This window comes from Arachis stenosperma, chromosome 6 (genome assembly GCF_014773155.1).
Source record: "Arachis stenosperma cultivar V10309 chromosome 6, arast.V10309.gnm1.PFL2, whole genome shotgun sequence".
In the NCBI taxonomy this organism is placed as follows: domain Eukaryota; kingdom Viridiplantae; phylum Streptophyta; class Magnoliopsida; order Fabales; family Fabaceae; genus Arachis; species Arachis stenosperma.
The window spans coordinates 86,067,120-86,074,445 of NC_080382.1; the positions used below are offsets into that span (position 1 = coordinate 86,067,120).

The following is a 7,326-nucleotide window of genomic DNA, read 5'->3' on the forward strand; positions in this document are numbered from 1 at the left end:
GTTTCGAATTAAGAGGGGTGGATTTTTTTTTTTTGGAATTTTGTGGCCACACTTATAAAGCGTGCCGAAAGATTTAGAGGAAACGGCCACGCTTTAAAAATGTAACGATAATGAAACTATTTTGCCATGCATCAAAAGCGTGCCAATTTTTCTCTATGGCCACGCTTTTTAAGCGTGGCGATAAAAAAGCCTGGCCAAATTTTAAATAAGTGGCTACCCTCATAAAAGCGTGCCGATTTCTCTCTATGGCCACGCTTTTCAAGCATGACAAAAAAAAGCGTGGCCAAATCACAAATCAGTGGCCACCCTCCCAAAAGCGTGCCCATAGACCACTTTTGGGTATGCTTTAAAAGCGTGGCAAGAAAAAAGGGTGCCGACAGGCCTTTTTTCTTGTAGTGCCTTGAGGCTTAAACACAAAGGATTCTTCATTCACTTGAATGATCAATTCTCCTCTGTCAACATCAATCACAGCCTTTGCTGTGGCTAGGAAGGGTCTGCCAAGGATGATAGATTCATCCATGCACTTCCCAGTCTCTAGGATTATAAAATCAGTAGGGATGTAATGGTCTTCAATCTTTACCAAAACATCCTCTACAAGTCCATAAGCTTGTTTTCTTGAATTGTCTGCCATCTCTAGTGAGATTCTTGCAGCTTATACCTCAAACATCCCTAGCTTCTCCATTACAGAGAGAGGCATGAGGTTTACACTTGACCCTAGGTCACACAAGGCCTTCTTGAAGGTCATGGTGCCTATGGCGCAAGGAATTGAGAACTTCCCAGGATCTTGTCTCTTTTGAGGTAATTTTTGCCTAGACAAGTCATCTATTTCTTTGGTGAGCAAAGGAGGTTCATCCTCCCAAGTCTCATTACCAAATAACTTGTCATTTAGCTTCCTGATTGCTCCAAGGTATTTAGCAACTTGCTCTTCAGTGACATACTCATCCTCTTCAGAGGAAGAATACTCATCAGAGCTCATGAATGGCAGAAGTAAATCCAATGGAATCTCTATGGTCTCATTTTGAGCCTCAGATTCCCATGGTTCCTCATTAGGGAACTCATTGGAGGCCAGTGGACGTCCATTGAGGTCTTCCTCAGTGGCGTTCACTGCCTCTTCCTCCTCTCCAAATTCGGCCATGTTGATGGCCTTGCACTCTCATTTTGGATTTTCTTCTGTATTGCTTGGAAGAGTACTAGGAGGGAGTTCAGTAATTTTCTTGCTCAGCTGTCCCACTTGTGCCTCCAAGTTTCTAATGGAGGACCTTGTTTTATTCATGAAACTTTGAGTGGTTTTGATTAGATCAGAGACCATGGTTGCTAAGTCAGAGTGGTTCTGCTTAGAATTCTCTGTCTGTTGCTGAGAAGATGATGGAAAAGGTTTGCCATTGCTAAACCTGTTTCTTCCACCATTATTGTTGTTGAAACCTTGTTGAGGTTTCTGTTGATCCTTCCATGTGAAATTTGGATGATTTCTCCATGAAGAATTATAGGTGTTTCCATAGGGTTCTCCCAGGTAATTCACCTCTTCCATTGAAGGGTTCTCAGGATCATAAGCTTCTTCTTCAGATGAAGCATCTTTAGTACTGCTTGGTGCATTTTGCATTCCAAACAGCCTTTGAGAAATCAAATTGACTTGCTGAGTCAATATTTTGTTCTGAGCCAATATGGCATTCAGAGTATCAATCTCAAGAACTCCTTTCTTCTGATTTGTCCCATTGTTCACAGGATTCCTTTCAGATGTGTACATGAATTGGTTATTTGCAACCATTTCAATGAGCTCTTGAGCTTCTGTAGGCGTCTTCTTCAGATGAAGAGATCCTCCAGCAGAGCTATCCAAAGACATCTTGGACAGTTCAGACAAACCATCATAGAAAATACCTATGATGCTCCATTCAGAAAGCATGTCAGAAGGACACTTTCTGATCAATTGTTTGTATCTTTCCCAAGCTTCATAGAGGGATTCACCTTCCTTCTGTCTGAAGGTTTCGACTTCCACTCTAAGCTTACTCAATTTTTGAGGTGGAAAGAATTTTGCCAAGAAGGCATTGACTAGCTTTTCCCAAGAGTTCAGGCTTTCTTTAGGTTGTGAGTCCAACCATGTCCTAGCTCTGTCTCTTACAGCAAAAGGGAATAGCAGAAGTCTGTAGACCTCAGGGTCAACCCCATTTGTCTTGACAGTGTCACAGATTTGCAAGAACTCAGCTAAAAACTGATGAGGATCTTCCAATGGAAGTCCATGGAACTTACAATTCTGTTGCATTAGAGAAACTAATTGAGGCTTAAGCTCAAAGTTGTTTGCTCCAATGGCAGGGATAGAGATGCTTCTCCCATAGAAGTCGGGAGTAGGTGCAGTAAAGTCACTCAGCACCTTCCTTGCATTGTTGACATTGTTGTTGTTTTCGGCTGCCATAGGTTCTTCTTCTTTGAAGATCTCTGTTAGGTCCTCTACAGAGAGTTGTGCCTTAGCTTCTCTTAGCTTTCGCTTCAAGGTCCTTTCAGGTTTAGGATCAGCCTCAACTAGAATGCCTTTGTCTTTGCTCCTGCTCATATGAAAGAGAAGAGAACAAGAAAATATGGAATCCTCTATGTCATAGTATAGAGATTCCTTGAGATGTCAGAGGAATAGAAAAATAGAAGGAAGAGGGAGAAGAATTCGAACTTAGTGAGATAGAGTTCGAATTGTGCATTGAGGAGGAGTGTTACTCCATAAATAGAAGGATGTGAGAAGAGAGGAAGAGTTTTTTGAAAATAATTTAAAAAGATTTTAAAAAAACATTTTGAAAAACATTATTAATTTTCGAAAACCAAAAGTAAAAAAGAAATCAAGTGATTTTTTAAAAAGATTTTGAAATTAGAAATCAAAAAGATATGATTGAAAACTATTTTGAAAAAGATGTGATTAAAAAGATATGATTGAAAAGATATGATTTGAAAAACAATTTAAAAAGATTTGATTTTAAAATTAATGACTTGCCTATCAAGAAAAGATATGATTCAAACATTAAACCTTTCTCAACAGAAAAGGCAACATACTTGAAATGTTGAATCAAATCATTAATTGTTAGCAAGTGTCTTTGAAAAAGGAAAGAAATTGATTTTGAAAACATATGATTGAAAAGATATGATTTGAAAAAGATTTGATTTTGAAAAACTTTGAAAACTTGAAAAAAATTTGCATTAAAAACAAAATCTTCCCTCTTGTGCCATCGTGGCGTTAAACGCCCAGAATGGTGCACATTCTGGCGTTTAACGCCCAAAATGCTACCCTTTTGGGCGTTAAACGCCCAACCAGGTATCCTGGCTGGCGTTTAAACGCCAGTTTTCCTTCTTCACTGGGCGTTTTGAACGCCCAGCTTTTTCTGTGTAATTCCTCGGCTGCATGTACTGAATCTTCAGTTCCCTGTATTATTGACTTGAAAATAGAACAAAGATCAAATAAACAATGCATGCAAGACACCAAACTTAGAATAAGACACTAGACTCAAACAAGAAACATAAAATATTTTTTTGGTTTTTATGATTTTGTAATTTTTTTGTGCTTTTTCTAAAATTATATGAAAAAAAGAAAATAAAGGTTTCAGAATTCTTAATGAGAATTCCAGGAATCATTGCAATGCTAGTCTAAGACTCCGGTCCAGGAATTAGACATGGCTTCACAGCCAGCCAAGCTTTCAAAGAAAGCTCCGGTCCAAAACACTAGACATGGCCAATGGCCAGCCAAGCCTCAGCAGATCATTGCTCCAACAGCAAGATTGATAGAAATCAACAAGCTCTTGTGATGATAGGTTGAAACCTCGGTCCAATAAGATTAGACATGGCTTCACAGCCAGCCAGACTTCAACAGATCATCATGAAACTCTAGAATTCATTATTAAAGAAATTCTGAAAAAATAAAATACCTAATCTAAGCAACAAGATGAACCGTCAGTTGTCCAAACTCAACAATCCCCGGCAACGGCGCCAAAAACTTGGTGCACGAAATTGTGATCATCAATGGCGCCATCAACATGGTACGCACAATTGCAATCTCAACTCTTTATCACAACTTCGCACTACTAACCAGCAAGTGTACTGGGTCGTCCAAGTAATAAACCTTACGCGAGTAAGGGTCAATCCCACAGAGATTGTTTGTATGAAGCAAGCTATGGTCACCTTGTAAATCTTAGTCAGGCAGACTCAATTGGGTATAGATGATGAATAAAACATAAAGATAAAGATAGAGATACTTATGCAAATCATTGGTGAGAACTTCAAATAAGCATATGAAGATGCTTTGTCCCTTCCGTCTCTCTACTTTCCTACTGTCTTCATCCAATCCTTCTTACTCCTTTCCATGGCAAGCTGTATGCAAGGGTTTTACCGTTGTCAATGGCTACCTCCCATCCTCTCAGTGGAAATGTTCAACGCACCCTGTCACGGCACGGCTATCCAGCTGTCGGTTCTCGATCATGTCGGAATAGAATCCAGTGATTCTTTTGCGTCTGTCACTAACGCCCCACAATCGCGAGTTTGAAGCTCGTCACAGTCATTCAATCATTGAATCCTACTCAGAATACCACAGACAAGGTTTAGACCTTCCGGATTCTCTTGAATGCCGCCATCAATTCTAGCTTATACCACGAAGATTCCGATTAAAGAATCCAAGAGATAAACATTCAAGCCTTGTTTGCTTGTAGAACGGAAGTGGTTGTCAGGCACGCGTTCATAAGTGAGAATGATGATGAGCGTCACATAATCATCACATTCATCAAGTTCTTGAGTGCGAATGAATATCTTGGAATAAGAACAAGCTGAATTGAATAGAAGAACAATAGTAATTGCATTAATACTCGAGGTACAGCAGAGCTCCACACCTTAATCTATGGTGTGTAGAAACTCCACCGTTGAAAATACATAAGAACAAGGTCTAGGCATGGCCGAATGGCCAGCCTCCCAATGATCTAAGATAGCATAAAACTACTCAAAGATAGCTACCAAGATGTCCAATACAATAGTAAAAGGTCCTCTTTATAGGGAACTAGTAGCTTAAGAATTACAAAGATAAGTAAATGACATAAAAATAGACTTCCGGGCCCACTTGGTGTGTGCTTGGGCTGAGCAATGAAGCATTTTCGTGTAGAGACTCTTCTTGGAGTTAAACGCCAGCTTTTGTGCCAGTTTGGGCGTTTAACTCCCACTTTGGTGCCAGTTCCGGCGTATAACGCTGGGAATTCTGAAGGTGACTTTGAACACCGGTTTAGGCCATCAAATCTTGGGCAAAGTATGGACTATCATATATTGCTGGAAAGCCCAGGATGTCTACTTTCCAACAGCATCTGCAGTCCTTTTCAGTCTCTGAATCAGATTTTTGCTCAGGTCCCTCAATTTCAGCCAGAAAATACCTGAAATCACAGAAAAACACACAAACTCATAGTAAAGTCCAGAAAAGTGAATTTTAGCTAAAAACTAATAAAAATATACTAAAAACTAACTAAAATATACTAAAAACATACTAAAAACAATGCCAAAAAGCGTACAAATTATCCGCTCATCACAACACCAAACTTAAATTGTTGCTTGTCCCCAAGCAACTGAAAATCAAATAAGATAAAAAGAAGAGAATATGCAATGAACTCCAAAAACATCTATGAAGATCAGTATTAATTAGATGAGCGGGGCTTTTAGCTTTTTGCCTCTGAACAGTTTTGGCATCTCGCTTTATCCATTGAAATTCAGAATGATTGGCTTCTTTAGGAACTCAGAATCCAGATAGTGTTATTGATTCTCCTAGTTAAGTATGATAATTCTTGAACACAGCTACTTTATGAGTCTTGGCCGTGGCCCAAAGCACTCTGTCTTCTAGTATTACCACCGGATACAAACATGCCACAGACACATAATTGGGTGAACCTTTTCAGATTGTGACTCAGCTTTGCTAGAGTTCCCAATTAGAGGTGTCCAGGGTTCTTAAGCACACTTTTTTTGCCTTGGATCACAACTTTATTTCTTTCTTTTTCTTTATTTTTCTCTTTCTTTTTCTCTTTCTCCCCCTTTTTTTTCATTTTTTTTTCGCTTCCTCTTTTTTTTTGTATTCACTGCTTTTTCTTGCTTCAAGAATCATTTTTATGATTTTTCAGATCCTCAGTAACATGTTTCCTTTTTCATCATTCTTTCAAGAGTCAACAACTTTAACATTCATGAACCACAAATTCAAAAGACATATGCACTGTTTAAGCATACATTCAGAAAACAAAAGTATTGCCACCACATCAAAATAATTAATCTGTTATAAAATCTGAAATTCATGCAATTCTTCTCTTTTTCAATTAAGAACATTTTTCTTAAGAAAGGTGATGGATTCATAGGACATTCATAACTTTAAGGCATAGACACTAATGATCATAAGACACAAACATAGATAAACATAAAGCATAATTTTCGAAAAATAGAAAAATAAAGAACAAGGTGATTAAAGAACGGGTCCACCTTAGTGATTACGGCTTGTTCTTCCTCTTGAAGATCTTATGGAGTGCTTGAGCTCCTCAATGTCTCTTCCTTGCCTTTGTTGCTCCTCTCTCATGATTCTTTGATCTTCTCTAATTTCATGGAGGAGGATGGAATGTTCTTGGTGCTCCACCCTTAGTTGTCCCATGTTGGAACTCAATTCTCCTAGGGAGGTGTTGATTTGCTCCCAATAGTTTTGTGGAGGAAAATGCATCCCTTGAGGGATCTCAGGGATTTCATGATGAGTGGGGTCTCTTGTTTGCTCCATCCTTTTCTTAGTGATGGGCTTGTCCTCATCAATGAGGATGTCTCCCTCTATGTCAACTCAAACTGAATAACAGAGGTGACAAATGAGATAGGGAAAGGCTAACCTTGCCAAGGTAGAGGACTTGTCCGCCACCTTATAGAGTTCTTGGGCTATAACCTCATGAACTTCTATTTCTTCTCCAATCATGATGCTATGAATCATGATGGCCCGGTCTAGAGTAACTTCGGACCGGTTGCTAGTGGGAATGATTGAGCGTTGGATAAACTTCAACCATCCCCTAGCCACAGGCTTGAGGTCATGCCTTTTCAGTTGAAATGGCTTTCCTCTTGAATCTCTCTTCCATTGGGCGCCCTCTTCACAGATGTCTATGAGGACTTGGTCCAACCTTTGATCAAAGTTGACCCTTCTAGTGTAAGGGTGTTCATCTCCTTGCATCATGGGCAAGCTGAATGCCAACCTTACATTTTCCGGACTAAAATCTAAGTATTTCCCCCGAACCATTGTAAGCCAATTCTTTGGGTCCGAGTTCACACTTTGATCATGGTTCTTGGTGATCCATGCATTGGCATAGAACTCTT

At 39.3% G+C, this 7,326-nt stretch overlaps 1 non-coding gene across 1 annotated transcript; it reads left to right on the top strand.

Moving 5' to 3' along the window:
* Nucleotides 1-1,894: 1,894 nt before the first annotated feature.
* On the top strand, nucleotides 1,895-2,002 carry LOC130938058 (small nucleolar RNA R71). Its single transcript, XR_009069240.1, has one exon. It is a non-coding gene; the product is annotated as a small nucleolar RNA R71 (small nucleolar RNA).
* Nucleotides 2,003-7,326: the final 5,324 nt, after the last annotated feature.